General features: G+C 46.9%; 16 non-coding genes across 16 annotated transcripts; 7 read left to right on the top strand and 9 right to left on the bottom strand.

Annotated features, from left to right (window-relative positions):
• Window positions 1-66: 66 nt before the first annotated feature.
• Window positions 67-138, bottom strand: trnae-cuc. The gene has a single exon. It is a non-coding gene; the product is annotated as a tRNA-Glu (tRNA).
• Window positions 139-269: 131 nt separating this feature from the next.
• On the bottom strand, window positions 270-341 carry trnae-uuc. The gene has a single exon. It is a non-coding gene; the product is annotated as a tRNA-Glu (tRNA).
• Window positions 342-1,221: 880 nt separating this feature from the next.
• On the bottom strand, window positions 1,222-1,293 carry trnae-cuc. Its single transcript has one exon. It is a non-coding gene; the product is annotated as a tRNA-Glu (tRNA).
• A 502-nt stretch (window positions 1,294-1,795) lies between these two features.
• On the top strand, window positions 1,796-1,877 carry trnas-aga. Its single transcript has one exon. It is a non-coding gene; the product is annotated as a tRNA-Ser (tRNA).
• Window positions 1,878-2,108: 231 nt separating this feature from the next.
• On the top strand, window positions 2,109-2,180 carry trnag-ccc. The gene has a single exon. It is a non-coding gene; the product is annotated as a tRNA-Gly (tRNA).
• Window positions 2,181-2,908: 728 nt separating this feature from the next.
• On the bottom strand, window positions 2,909-2,980 carry trnae-uuc. Its single transcript has one exon. It is a non-coding gene; the product is annotated as a tRNA-Glu (tRNA).
• Window positions 2,981-3,860: 880 nt separating this feature from the next.
• trnae-cuc lies at window positions 3,861-3,932 on the bottom strand. The gene has a single exon. It is a non-coding gene; the product is annotated as a tRNA-Glu (tRNA).
• A 502-nt stretch (window positions 3,933-4,434) lies between these two features.
• trnas-aga lies at window positions 4,435-4,516 on the top strand. The gene has a single exon. It is a non-coding gene; the product is annotated as a tRNA-Ser (tRNA).
• Window positions 4,517-4,747: 231 nt separating this feature from the next.
• trnag-ccc lies at window positions 4,748-4,819 on the top strand. Its single transcript has one exon. It is a non-coding gene; the product is annotated as a tRNA-Gly (tRNA).
• A 529-nt stretch (window positions 4,820-5,348) lies between these two features.
• On the bottom strand, window positions 5,349-5,420 carry trnae-cuc. Its single transcript has one exon. It is a non-coding gene; the product is annotated as a tRNA-Glu (tRNA).
• A 131-nt stretch (window positions 5,421-5,551) lies between these two features.
• On the bottom strand, window positions 5,552-5,623 carry trnae-uuc. Its single transcript has one exon. It is a non-coding gene; the product is annotated as a tRNA-Glu (tRNA).
• An 880-nt stretch (window positions 5,624-6,503) lies between these two features.
• trnae-cuc lies at window positions 6,504-6,575 on the bottom strand. Its single transcript has one exon. It is a non-coding gene; the product is annotated as a tRNA-Glu (tRNA).
• A 516-nt stretch (window positions 6,576-7,091) lies between these two features.
• On the top strand, window positions 7,092-7,173 carry trnas-aga. Its single transcript has one exon. It is a non-coding gene; the product is annotated as a tRNA-Ser (tRNA).
• A 231-nt stretch (window positions 7,174-7,404) lies between these two features.
• Window positions 7,405-7,476, top strand: trnag-ccc. Its single transcript has one exon. It is a non-coding gene; the product is annotated as a tRNA-Gly (tRNA).
• A 618-nt stretch (window positions 7,477-8,094) lies between these two features.
• On the bottom strand, window positions 8,095-8,166 carry trnae-cuc. Its single transcript has one exon. It is a non-coding gene; the product is annotated as a tRNA-Glu (tRNA).
• Window positions 8,167-8,469: 303 nt separating this feature from the next.
• Window positions 8,470-8,551, top strand: trnas-cga. Its single transcript has one exon. It is a non-coding gene; the product is annotated as a tRNA-Ser (tRNA).
• Window positions 8,552-14,028: the final 5,477 nt, after the last annotated feature.

The following is a 14,028-nucleotide window of genomic DNA, read 5'->3' on the forward strand; positions in this document are numbered from 1 at the left end:
CCGCTAACAAACTAAACGACTGGCATCGCTATTGTCGCAGCCGACTCACCTCATGCCATTCCTGCGTTCCCTGACCGGGAATCGAACCCCGGCCGCGGCGGTGAGAGCGCCGAATCCTAGCCACTAGACCACCAGGGATCCATGAGCGTGGGGAGGGATGGAGCAAAAAGTAAATCAAACACTGATCACCCACTTCCAAATTTGGCTCGTTTGACTAAATTACTTGCGCGGCTATACAGGCAACCGACTCATCCTATGCCACGCCAGCATTCCCTGACCGGGAATCGAACCCCGGCCGCGGCGGTGAAAGCGCCGAATCCTAGCCACTAGACCATCAGGGAACGTCGTGCCTATACCTGGAGGAAACAAAAGCGTTTCAAACAATTGTCATCCTTTCCAAAAGTTTGCCCTTTTTGTCTCGGTGACTGAACCTTCTAATAAACAGGCAATTCATCTTACTTTAAATGAGATGAAGTGCTGTGCCGCGTTCATCACGTGTGCTGGCATCGCAATGGGGCTTTTCATGGCATCTGTGGTGTCGTGGCGGGCATAGCCGCTTCCCAAGCAGTTCCCCGGCCCGGGGGTTCGATTCCCGACCAAGGCGCGATCCGAAAAGTCTGCTGCACCGTCGGGTCGTACTCCGAGTAGCGTGAAGTTCTTTTAAACCAGTTGTAGTACAGTGTTTGAAAATTGTGGAAAACGCTGCCAGGCTTGTAATGAAAATCGACAGGTTGTGTTTCAGTAAATACCTGCCGCAGTTATGACGGTGGCTGCCTCCCGCCAAGCGGCTCGGGTTCAAACTCCTGGCCAATCACAGGAACTGGGGCTTCACGTAGGTCGCTGATTACGCGTCTTTCACTTTTCAGGGGAAACCTCTATCCATCTTCCGTGCGCGTACAGTTATTCCTCATCAGGGTCACTGGGGTGGATCAGAGACGGGTACTGAATCCCGCCTTGGGAGAAATTGAGAGAAGCAGGCTCTGTGGAGATAACAGGTGCATCATAGTGGTAAGACCAGCTTCCCTGACTGGGAATACAGCCCCGGCCGCGGCGGCGAGAGTGCCAAATACTAGCCACCAGAGCGTTTGGGAGCCGTGAAGGTGAGAAAGGATGACGCAAAGGGAAATCAAAGACTGATCACCCTCGACAAAATTGGGCTGGTTTGATTAAATTACTGGCATCGCTATATAGGCAGCCAACTCACGTCATGCCTCCTCAGCTTTCCCTGACCGGGAATCGAACCCGGGCCGCGGCGGTGAGAGCGCCGAATCCTAGCCACTAGACCATCAGGGAGCCGCTTACCCCCAACTGGAGGAAACAGACCTGGATCAAACAATTGTCGCCCTCTCCCAAACTTTGCCTTTTTTGTCTCAGTGACTGAACTTTCTAATAAGCAGGCAATTCATCGTATTTTAAATAGCCCTTATGTGTGACAGCCCACTTGATTGGGCTTGATGACAAACTGCATTTTCTCTGCTGTGAACGACAAGAAGCACTCGCAGGCTCTTTGCGTCAAGCTATCAACCACACTAGATTTGAGAATTCCCTGATTTTACACAGACAGACAGATTAGGTCATGTTAGATCAAAACTTGTGCTCGTGGAAAAGACCTTTCACAGGGTTCAAATCTAGCGGCAGTCCTGCTTAACATGTTTGTGGCTGATATTTTCATGCGTGCAAGTTATGGTTGCTCTCATATTCACAGCAGCCTGTTTAATCCAATTGGGCTGACACTGTAAACATGGTCCTTTAAAATCTGTAATGTTGCCTCAACCCTTTGAAAAGCGGAGGGGAGGTAGTTGTGGCCGAGTGGTCAAGGCGATGGACTAGAAATCCATTGGGGTTTCCCCGCGCAGGTTCGAATCCTGCCAACTACGGAGGCCTCAACCTTTATCCGTTCCTTCCGTCATCAGATGGGCGTGCGCTCTTAAGGTGATGAACTGAACCAAAACGTGTGTGCTGCGCGGCTTTTGAAAACTGCTGAAATGGAGGAGGGCAGTGCTTGCAAATGGCATTCTGGACTCACAAATAGTCGACTTTCTGAACTTCAGTGCACGTGCTGTTGCGTCTCCATCGTGTGTGCTGGCATTGCAAAGGGGCTTCCCATGGCATTGGTGGTATAGTGGCGAGCATAGCTGCTTCCCAAGCAGTTGACCCGGGTTCGATTCCCGGCCAATGCATGATCTGAAAAGTCTGCAGAACAGTCAGCTTGTCTTCAGGAGCAATGTGAAGCTGTGTTAAATCACTCGCAGTGCGGTCTTTCAAAAGCGTGGAAAACGACGCGAGGCTTGTATGAAAACGGACATGTTGTGTTTCGGTAAGTACTTGCCACGGTTGTGATGGTGGCTGCTTCCCGCCAAGCTGATGGGGTTCAAAGTCCTGTCCGATCCACAGGGACTCGGGCTCCTCCTAGGTCGCTGATTGCACGCCTTTCACTTTTCGGGGGAAACCTCTATCCATCTTCTGTGTACGTACAGTTATTCCTCATCAGATGGGGAATGGATGGTGCCTTGGGAGGTCACACACAAGTGCCTGATAGTGGTAAGACCAGCTTTCCTGACTGGGAATCGAGCCCGGGCCGCGGCGGTGAGAGTGCCCAGTACTCGCCACTGGACCTTCAGGGAGCCATACACTGATCACCGCTAACAAACTAAACGACTGGCATCGCTATTGTCGCAGCCGACTCACCTCATGCCATTCCTGCGTTCCCTGACCGGGAATCGAACCCCGGCCGCGGCGGTGAGAGCGCCGAATCCTAGCCACTAGACCACCAGGGATCCATGAGCGTGGGGAGGGATGGAGCAAAAAGTAAATCAAACACTGATCACCCACTTCCAAATTTGGCTTGTTTGACTAAATTACTTGCGCGGCTATACAGGCAACCGACTCACCCTATGCCACGCCAGCATTCCCTGACCGGGAATCGAACCCGGGCCGCGGCGGTGAAAGCGCCGAATCCTAGCCACTAGACCATCAGGGAACGTCGTGCCTATACCTGGAGGAAACAAAAGCGTTTCAAACAATTGTCATCCTTTCCAAAAGTTTGCCCTTTTTGTCTCGGTGACTGAACCTTCTAATAAACAGGCAATTCATCTTACTTTAAATGAGATGAAGTGCTGTGCCGCGTTCATCACGTGTGCTGGCATCGCAATGGGGCTTTTCATGGCATCTGTGGTGTCGTGGCGGGCATAGCCGCTTCCCAAGCAGTTACCCGGCCCGGGGGTTCGATTCCCGGCCAAGGCGCGATCCGAAAAGTCTGCTGCACCGTCGGGTCGTACTCCGAGTAGCGTGAAGTTCTTTTAAACCAGTTGTAGTACAGTGTTTGAAAATTGTGGAAAACGCTGCCAGGCTTGTAATGAAAATCGACAGGTTGTGTTTCAGTAAATACCTGCCGCAGTTATGACGGTGGCTGCCTCCTGCCAAGCGGCTCGGGTTCAAACTCCTGGCCAATCACAGGAACTGGGGCTTCACGTAGGTCGCTGATTACGCGTCTTTCACTTTTCAGGGGAAACCTCTATCCATCTTCCGTGCGCGTACAGTTATTCCTCATCAGGGTCACTGGGGTGGATCAGAGACGGGTACTGAATCCCGCCTTGGGAGAAATTGAGAGAAGCAGGCTCTGTGGAGATAACAGGTGCATCATAGTGGTAAGACCAGCTTCCCTGACTGGGAATACAGCCCCGGCCGCGGCGGCGAGAGTGCCAAATACTAGCCACCAGAGCGTTTGGGAGCCGTGAAGGTGAGAAAGGATGACGCAAAGGGAAATCAAAGACTGATCACCCTCGACAAAATTGGGCTGGTTTGATTAAATTACTGGCATCGCTATATAGGCAGCCAACTCACGTCATGCCTCCTCAGCTTTCCCTGACCGGGAATCGAACCCGGGCCGCGGCGGTGAGAGCGCCGAATCCTAGCCACTAGACCATCAGGGAGCCGCTTACCCCCAACTGGAGGAAACAGACCTGGATCAAACAATTGTCGCCCTCTCCCAAACTTTGCCTTTTTTGTCTCAGTGACTGAACTTTCTAATAAGCAGGCAATTCATCGTATTTTAAATAGCCCTTATGTGTGACAGCCCACTTGATTGGGCTTGATGACAAACTGCATTTTCTCTGCTGTGAACGACAAGAAGCACTCGCAGGCTCTTTGCGTCAAGCTATCAACCACACTAGATTTGAGAATTCCCTGATTTTACACAGACAGACAGATTAGGTCATGTTAGATCAAAACTTGTGCTCGTGGAAAAGACCTTTCACAGGGTTCAAATCTAGCGGCAGTCCTGCTTAACATGTTTGTGGCTGATATTTTCATGCGTGCAAGTTATGGTTGCTCTCATATTCACAGCAGCCTGTTTAATCCAATTGGGCTGACACTGTAAACATGGTCCTTTAAAATCTGTAATGTTGCCTCAACCCTTTGAAAAGCGGAGGGGAGGTAGTTGTGGCCGAGTGGTCAAGGCGATGGACTAGAAATCCATTGGGGTTTCCCCGCGCAGGTTCGAATCCTGCCAACTACGGAGGCCTCAACCTTTATCCGTTCCTTCCGTCATCAGATGGGCGTGCGCTCTTAAGGTGATGAACTGAACCAAAACGTGTGTGCTGCGCGGCTTTTGAAAACTGCTGAAATGGAGGAGGGCAGTGCTTGCAAATGGCATTCTGGACTCACAAATAGTCGACTTTCTGAACTTCAGTGCACGTGCTGTTGCGTCTCCATCGTGTGTGCTGGCATTGCAAAGGGGCTTCCCATGGCATTGGTGGTATAGTGGCGAGCATAGCTGCTTCCCAAGCAGTTGACCCGGGTTCGATTCCCGGCCAATGCATGATCTGAAAAGTCTGCAGAACAGTCAGCTTGTCTTCAGGAGCAATGTGAAGCTGTGTTAAATCACTCGCAGTGCGGTCTTTCAAAAGCGTGGAAAACGACGCGAGGCTTGTATGAAAACGGACATGTTGTGTTTCGGTAAGTACTTGCCACGGTTGTGCCTGATGGTGGCTGCTTCCCGCCAAGCTGATGGGGTTCAAAGTCCTGTCCGATCCACAGGGACTCGGGCTCCTCCTAGGTCGCTGATTGCACGCCTTTCACTTTTCGGGGGAAACCTCTATCCATCTTCTGTGTACGTACAGTTATTCCTCATCAGATGGGGATTGGATGGTGCCTTGGGAGGTCACACACAAGTGCCTGATAGTGGTAAGACCAGCTTTCCTGACTGGGAATCGAGCCCGGGCCGCGGCGGTGAGAGTGCCCAGTACTCGCCACTGGACCTTCAGGGAGCCATACACTGATCACCGCTAACAAACTAAACGACTGGCATCGCTATTGTCGCAGCCGACTCACCTCATGCCATTCCTGCGTTCCCTGACCGGGAATCGAACCCGGGCCGCGGCGGTGAGAGCGCCGAATCCTAGCCACTAGACCACCAGGGATCCATGAGCGTGGGGAGGGATGGAGCAAAAAGTAAATCAAACACTGACCACCCACTTCCAAATTTGGCTTGTTTGACTAAATTACTTGCGCGGCTATACAGGCAACCGACTCATCCTATGCCACGCCAGCATTCCCTGACCGGGAATCGAACCCGGGCCGCGGCGGTGAAAGCGCCGAATCCTAGCCACTAGACCATCAGGGAACGTCGTGCCTATACCTGGAGGAAACAAAAGCGTTTCAAACAATTGTCATCCTTTCCAAAAGTTTGCCCTTTTTGTCTCGGTGACTGAACCTTCTAATAAACAGGCAATTCATCTTACTTTAAATGAGATGTAGTGCTGTGCCGCGTTCATCACGTGTGCTGGCATCGCAATGGGGCTTTTCATGGCATCTGTGGTGTCGTGGCGGGCATAGCCGCTTCCCAAGCAGTTACCCGGCCCGGGGGTTCGATTCCCGGCCAAGGCGCGATCCGAAAAGTCTGCTGCACCGTCGGGTCGTACTCCGAGTAGCGTGAAGTTCTTTTAAACCAGTTGTAGTACAGTGTTTGAAAATTGTGGAAAACGCTGCCAGGCTTGTAATGAAAATCGACAGGTTGTGTTTCAGTAAATACCTGCCGCAGTTATGACGGTGGCTGCCTCCCGCCAAGCGGCTCGGGTTCAAACTCCTGGCCAATCACAGGAACTGGGGCTTCACGTAGGTCGCTGATTACGCGTCTTTCACTTTTCAGGGGAAACCTCTATCCATCTTCCGTGCGCGTACAGTTATTCCTCATCAGGGTCACTGGGGTGGATCAGAGACGGGTACTGAATCCCGCCTTGGGAGAAATTGAGAGAAGCAGGCTCTGTGGAGATAACAGGTGCATCATAGTGGTAAGACCAGCTTCCCTGACTGGGAATACAGCCCCGGCCGCGGCGGCGAGAGTGCCAAATACTAGCCACCAGAGCGTTTGGGAGCCGTGAAGGTGAGAAAGGATGACGCAAAGGGAAATCAAAGACTGATCACCCTCGACAAAATTGGGCTGGTTTGATTAAATTACTGGCATCGCTATATAGGCAGCCAACTCACGTCATGCCTCCTCAGCTTTCCCTGACCGGGAATCGAACCCGGGCCGCGGCGGTGAGAGCGCCGAATCCTAGCCACTAGACCATCAGGGAGCCGCTTACCCCCAACTGGAGGAAACAGACCTGGATCAAACAATTGTCGCCCTCTCCCAAACTTTGCCTTTTTTGTCTCAGTGACTGAACTTTCTAATAAGCAGGCAATTCATCGTATTTTAAATAGCCCTTATGTGTGACAGCCCACTTGATTGGGCTTGATGACAAACTGTATTTTCTCTGCTGTGAACGACAAGAAGCACTCGCAGGCTCTTTGCGTCAAGCTATCAACCACACTAGATTTGAGAATTCCCTGATTTTACACAGACAGACAGATTAGGTCATGTTAGATCAAAACTTGTGCTCGTGGAAAAGACCTTTCACAGGGTTCAAATCTAGCGGCAGTCCTGCTTAACATGTTTGTGGCTGATATTTTCATGCGTGCAAGTTATGGTTGCTCTCATATTCACAGCAGCCTGTTTAATCCAATTGGGCTGACACTGTAAACATGGTCCTTTAAAATCTGTAATGTTGCCTCAACCCTTTGAAAAGCGGAGGGGAGATAGTTGTGGCCGAGTGGTCAAGGCCGAGTGGTCAAGGCGATGGACTAGAAATCCATTGGGGTTTCCCCGCGCAGGTTCGAATCCTGCCAACTACGGAGGCCTCAACCTTTATCCGTTCCTTCCGTCATCAGATGGGCGTGCGCTCTTAAGGTGATGAACTGAACCAAAACGTGTGTGCTGCGCGGCTTTTGAAAACTGCTGAAATGGAGGAGGGCAGTGCTTGCAAATGGCATTCTGGACTCACAAATAGTCGACTTTCTGAACTTCAGTGCACGTGCTGTTGCGTCTCCATCGTGTGTGCTGGCATTGCAAAGGGGCTTCCCATGGCATTGGTGGTATAGTGGCGAGCATAGCTGCTTCCCAAGCAGTTGACCCGGGTTCGATTCCCGGCCAATGCATGATCTGAAAAGTCTGCAGAACAGTCAGCTTGTCTTCAGGAGCAATGTGAAGCTGTGTTAAATCACTCGCAGTGCGGTCTTTCAAAAGCGTGGAAAACGACGCGAGGCTTGTATGAAAACGGACATGTTGTGTTTCGGTAAGTACTTGCCACGGTTGTGATGGTGGCTGCTTCCCGCCAAGCTGATGGGGTTCAAAGTCCTGTCCGATCCACAGGGACTCGGGCTCCTCCTAGGTCGCTGATTGCACGCCTTTCACTTTTCGGGGGAAACCTCTATCCATCTTCCGTGCGCGTACAGTTATTCCTCATCAGGGTCACTGGGGTGGATCAGAGACGGGTACTGAATCCCGCCTTGGGAGAAATTGAGAGAAGCAGGCTCTGTGGAGATAACAGGTGCATCATAGTGGTAAGACCAGCTTCCCTGACTGGGAATACAGCCCCGGCCGCGGCGGCGAGAGTGCCAAATACTAGCCACCAGAGCGTTTGGGAGCCGTGAAGGTGAGAAAGGATGACGCAAAGGGAAATCAAAGACTGATCACCCTCGACAAAATTGGGCTGGTTTGATTAAATTACTGGCATCGCTATATAGGCAGCCAACTCACGTCATGCCTCCTCAGCTTTCCCTGACCGGGAATCGAACCCGGGCCGCGGCGGTGAGAGCGCCGAATCCTAGCCACTAGACCATCAGGGAGCCGCTTACCCCCAACTGGAGGAAACAGACCTGGATCAAACAATTGTCGCCCTCTCCCAAACTTTGCCTTTTTTGTCTCAGTGACTGAACTTTCTAATAAGCAGGCAATTCATCGTATTTTAAATAGCCCTTATGTGTGACAGCCCACTTGATTGGGCTTGATGACAAACTGTATTTTCTCTGCTGTGAACGACAAGAAGCACTCGCAGGCTCTTTGCGTCAAGATATCAACCACACCGACATTGTAAACATAGTACTTCAAAATTTATGATGTTGTCTCAACCCTTTGAAAAGTGGAGGGTAGTTAGTTGTGGCCGAGTGGTCAAGGCGATGGACTCGAAATCCATTAGGGTTCCCCACGCAGGTTAGAATCCTGCCAACTACGGAAGCCTCAGCCTTTATCCATTCCTTCCTTCATCACTGTGTCTGACAAATAGGCCTAATTGCCACTAGAACATCAGAGAGCCACGATGGTGGGAAAGGATGACACAAAAGTCAAGAAAACACTGATCACCCTGAACAAAATTGGGCTTGTTTGATTGATCTGGTGACTGTGAAGGCCATTTTCATACTCATCAAATCATTCAGTGACCCCTCATCCCCTATGAATTGGGGCACTGTCATCCTGGAGGAGACCACTCCCAACACGATAGAAATGTTTCATCATAGGATAAACGTGATCACTCAGAACAACTTTGTATTGATTTGTAGTGACCCTTCCCTCCAAGGAGACAAGTGGACCCAAACCATGCCAGCAAAATGCCCCCCACAGCATAACAGAGCCACCAGATCCCCTCACTGTAGGGTCAAGTATTCAGACCTGTACCAGTCTTTTCTTTTAATCACCCGTCTGTACATGTTACAGTATGTGGAGGACATACAGTATGTATGAAAGAATAAATAAATAGCATGGAGCCCACTCTCACACTCAGACAACTTAGACATGGTGTCTATGTATGTGTATGTGTGTGTGTGTGTGTGTGAGTGAGGAAGTGATTAATATGCAGTCAAATCCCAGTATGTACTAATCCACTGGTTTATATTCAAGGTGATTAATCCTTGTAATCCACTACAGAGGTACAGCGACGGGGAAAAAACTGGAGATCTCCCCTAGTCTTCTTCAATTCACTGTCCTGAATGAAAAATAACTCCAACCTTTCCATTAATCAGTACACAAGAGAGGGAGGAGGGGGAGATGAAGTGAGGGAGGACGGGAGACAGAAAGAGAGAGGAGAAAGTGTCACATAGATGCTAACCTCATCTGGATCAGCCATATCTGTTTTTTCTGGCACCTTCTTGATGAAAATTACAGCTTCAAAACTCCTAGTTCTTTCATCAAACTGACAAATGTTCAAAAAGTTCTCCCACTAAAATCATACTGCTTGATAATTCCACCACTGAAACTTGCTGTATATTGATGCACAGTCAAATAATTGCACAGTTAAGCAAAGAATGTCAGTGATTCATCCAGGGATTAGTCACCTCAACCTCTATGACAGTGGTCAACAACAGGTAATTACTCAATGAGAGCAAACAAAAGTGGAAGCAGGCAAGGGACAGACAACACTATCACAATACATACTCAGTATACTGGCTGTGAAGAGATCCTTTTATAATGCACTTTAAGTGTAAGCAATGGGGGACAATATCCACAGTCCTCGTCCAGTGTAAATTCACTCAAAGCTAATATGAGGCTAAATGGGTGTCTTCTACAGTTACAGTCTTTTTGGTATAAAATTACCTCCATTCTGCACTCTTTGCTTATAATGTGATGCAGGTACAGATCAGTGCTGAATACTAGTAAGATTGAACACTAAAAAAATTCACATATTTAAAAGTTTAGGTTCACAGCAAAGAGTATTAACACATGTATCAAATACCTAACTTACACACTCTTATCCATATGCACAACATACAAAATATAATCTACAAAGCTGACATGTTAACACTTATTCCAGTTACTTTAAGCTTATTACTCAATATACAGCTCAGCTTAAAAACTAACTGAAGAAATTGTAACAAGCAAGCAGCCAGACCTCCTGCACACTCATTCACAAACCACACAACATCAACAGGTGACTGAATAACCACTCAATTAAAAACTGGATCAATTCCAAATGAATGAGTCCAGACAGCTCACTGTAACTTCAACAAGCAAACTACTCACTTCACATTATATGATCTTTTTGCTGCATTCTTGTTAAGGAGATAAATTCACAAAACTGCCACAGAGAGACATTTAACCGTCAGAGATGAAATTAGCGACCAAAGAGACAGAGAGAGAGAAGCTGTATCTGACTCACGTTATAGACATACATCTTCTTTCTTTTATGGAGATGAAGTATCCATGTCATAAAGTCCATTTGTGGCTGTTTGTCATCTTGTTAGTTAGTTAACAGAACTTTGCGGCTGCTGGTTAACCAGTCTGATATCATTAGCAAAAATGACAAACAAGCTACTGTTTCTCTCTTGGTTGTTTCATTTAAATTATGTTGTTAACTTTATATTGTTGTTGAGAGGAGTTCACTTCAGAGCAGTGGTGTGTCGGGCCACAGAGCATAACCGTCAAGCCCGGACAGCTGAGGCAGCGAGGCCCGAGGCTGCGCCTGCAGAGCGTAGCTCTCCAGCCATTCACCGGCAGCATCCTGCCACTGCTGTGCCACCCAGTCCAAATCCATTCTCCCGTTAGCTTAACAACAGTCCTTAACAGTCCTTCAAGGTCACTACAAGCCAACTATTGCATTGGCTAACAGAAGCCGCTATCTGTTGCTTGATAGAAGAAGTGAAACGTAACCTCTAAATCGGAAAAAAAGGAAATTTGGACTATCACTTTACCACATACAGTTGTAGAGATTTGAAGATCAAATTTGGAAACTGTCATTGGACTAATGTGATGTCAATATTGTATTCTAGTTGTTGATTGGTTAGGGAAGAGACCCTCCCTTGGAGCGTCATTTTACGTATTTTGGCCAATCACAGATTAGCATGAAAAAAAAGAAGTACATTAAATTGATATAAAGGATCTTGCTCTAAGGAGGTTGCCTCCACCACCACTTACAGACTGCCCTTTCTCCTCCTGCCCTGCAGGTGTTGCTGTTGAAGCATTTTGATCAGAATTAACGGAGGAGGAGCAACCTCCTCTGCCTCTATGGATGAGCCTCCTCTGGTTCACTCTCAGTAACATGCCTCATGAGGTTCAGTAGATAAACATTCAACTAAGAGAGTGTATTCATTGTCTTTATTGTTTGTTATAAACATGCTGTGCTCAAACATGCTGGAGTACTGTATGTGTAAACAGGTTCACACACACACACACACACACCTTTGGGTCCATGCCCTCATGCATGTAATGGCCTTGTTTCAGTTCAGAACTTGTGCTCTATTCATCTATCACACACCGGCTGCATTAATGAAAGAGAGCGTCCATTAGTTGTTCCTGTCACTGGAGAGGTCTCCTGAGGAACCAGAGACACATCCACTCCCCCTCCATCCTCCCAGCTCTCACTTTTTCTCTCCTTCATTTTATTTAGTTCCATCTGATCAGACTGCTGTTTATTCTTTGTCTGAAACTTTGATTTTATGGTCTGAACTGATCATCAGGATCACTACATTTTAGGATTTTTTCCCCTTATTTTATGAATCAGTTGTCCACGGAATACGGTTTCCATGGAAACAGGAAGAGCGTCGCCTGCTCACTTGTCAGCCTTGTGACACCATTATGGGCACTAACTATAAAACTGTATTTCAATTACACAGAGGTCTTTTGTTGCAGTGATGGAGAGCAGCAGTAAATGTCAGCAGAGAGGCTGCCAGTTGCAGCTTCCACACACTAACTGCTGATTTATCTGCATCATTTGCTCTGAAGATAATCCTTATCACTGTGACGAGCCACTTAGTCCAATCAAGATCATGTTATACTACGCTTCCATGGTGCTATCTGATGACATGTACATGTCCTGTGAAATGTAATGTAAATTCAAGTCTGGGGAAAAGCAAGATGTTGTCACAAATTGTTTAAGTTTGACATGACATGGTACATTTTAACAATCATTGCCATCATTGCTAATTTCAAGTAGTTATGATAAAACTGCACTCTCATCACTATAATAAAATATCAGCATTCAGACAATTGGACAAGTCGAAAACAAACTTCCAGGTTAGAAAAACTTATTTGAAAGAGAAAACAAAGTAAAATGATTACCCCATCTGTTGTAAACATCCATGACATTTTTAAAGGATGACAAAATTTCAGTTTTCATCTTGTTCTGCTGCCCCCAAGCGGCCAAAGAAAAAAAATTATTTATTTTTTGAATAAACACATTTTTGTACAACAGTCCCTAGTATTTTGTACATTTAGTTCACACAATTTATCAACTCTGAAATGTTAAACCCTAGTGTATTATTTATTTCTTGTGGGAAAACAAACTCATCTGCAGCTTCAAGGCTTTGTTCCAGCACCAGAAATTAAACAGAAGTACTTTGTCACTATTTTTTCCTTTTATGTTTCATGCTTTTGGGGGGTGAGCAAGTTGCACTGGATTGGAGATGAAGCTCCTCTGCAAAATCCACACTCTGAACAGCATCTTAATAGGCTTTAAAGAGCTGCATTTCTGTCTCCTCTTTCTGTCTCTCTCTCTGTTAGTGTGGCAGTGAAGACGGCTGACACTGCTGTTTCTCAGTAAGACAGGAATAAATTATGACCCTCCATGCTATGCTTTCCCGTCCTCCTCCTCTTTCTGCCTGGCTAGCCCTGCTCTAATTCAGCTCTGATCTCCTCCTCTGCATTGTCTGCTTCTCCTCTTCCCTCTCTCCTTCAGAGGCATTCATTGTTAAAAGCAGCAGTTAGTCAGTGAGAGTCTTGGCTTCTTCTTAGAGCCTGCTGTGATTTCTGCTATAAACCAGAAGAGTAACACACCAACTATCACCCAACTCTGATGAACAGGTCAAGAACTTGACTGTACCTGATACAGTGCTGTTTTATAAAATATACTACTCACAAAAAACCCACATTATTCAATAAGAGTATTTTTTTCCCTTTTCAAGAAAACAACATTCATGCCTGACTTCTTCTTTTAATTTATTATCTGCAGGGGCTTAGCATACCCTCAGATGCTTACATCAGGGGCCCAAACTTCTGCTGACTTCAAACACTTGCAGATTCCACACTTCTTGTTTGTTTTCCTGTCGATGGAATATTGTGATGATGGTTACAGTCACTGGAAAAGTTTCCTGACTATTTAAATGATCTAAAAAGGCAGTTTACCTCAACTAAGATTGATCATAAGAAAATGTTGCTTTTTATACTTTCTTGCTTCTAATCTGTCCATGCAGCAGCCAGTTACAAGTTTTAAACAATTAACAGACTGGTGCTTTTGCTACTTTCAGAGTTTTTCTTGTGATAATGTTCAAAATGTAAAGTTTATCCTGAGAGTGGAGCTGACAGAAAGGTCACCATGTTTTATTCAATTTATCATATGCTTTTTTTTTTATCCTCTTAGGAGTATGAATGTGTTCAGTGTCTCCTGTCAAAGTTTACCCAAGCTATATCTTGGTAAGCACTGAAATGTATACCATTTACATAGAAACAAGGTAAATATACTTGAGAAGTACTGAAATGAGATTTATTTTGGCATTTTGTCTGTCAGTGAAAGTCAGTGTAGTGAGACAGGAAACAAGTGGAGAGAGAGAGAGGTGTGTGACATGCAACAAGGTCCCCAAGCTGGGAATTAAACAGTGTGTGTTGCAGTTATATGGTTATATATTTCTAGGTTTCTACATGTTTGACACTTGTATGTGTTAGAGGCTTAGGGTGTAGTTTTACATTGTTTTCCTTTTCTAACATTGTCATTGTTTCTGATATAC

This window comes from Thunnus maccoyii, chromosome 23, assembly GCF_910596095.1.
Source record: "Thunnus maccoyii chromosome 23, fThuMac1.1, whole genome shotgun sequence".
In the NCBI taxonomy this organism is placed as follows: domain Eukaryota; kingdom Metazoa; phylum Chordata; class Actinopteri; order Scombriformes; family Scombridae; genus Thunnus; species Thunnus maccoyii.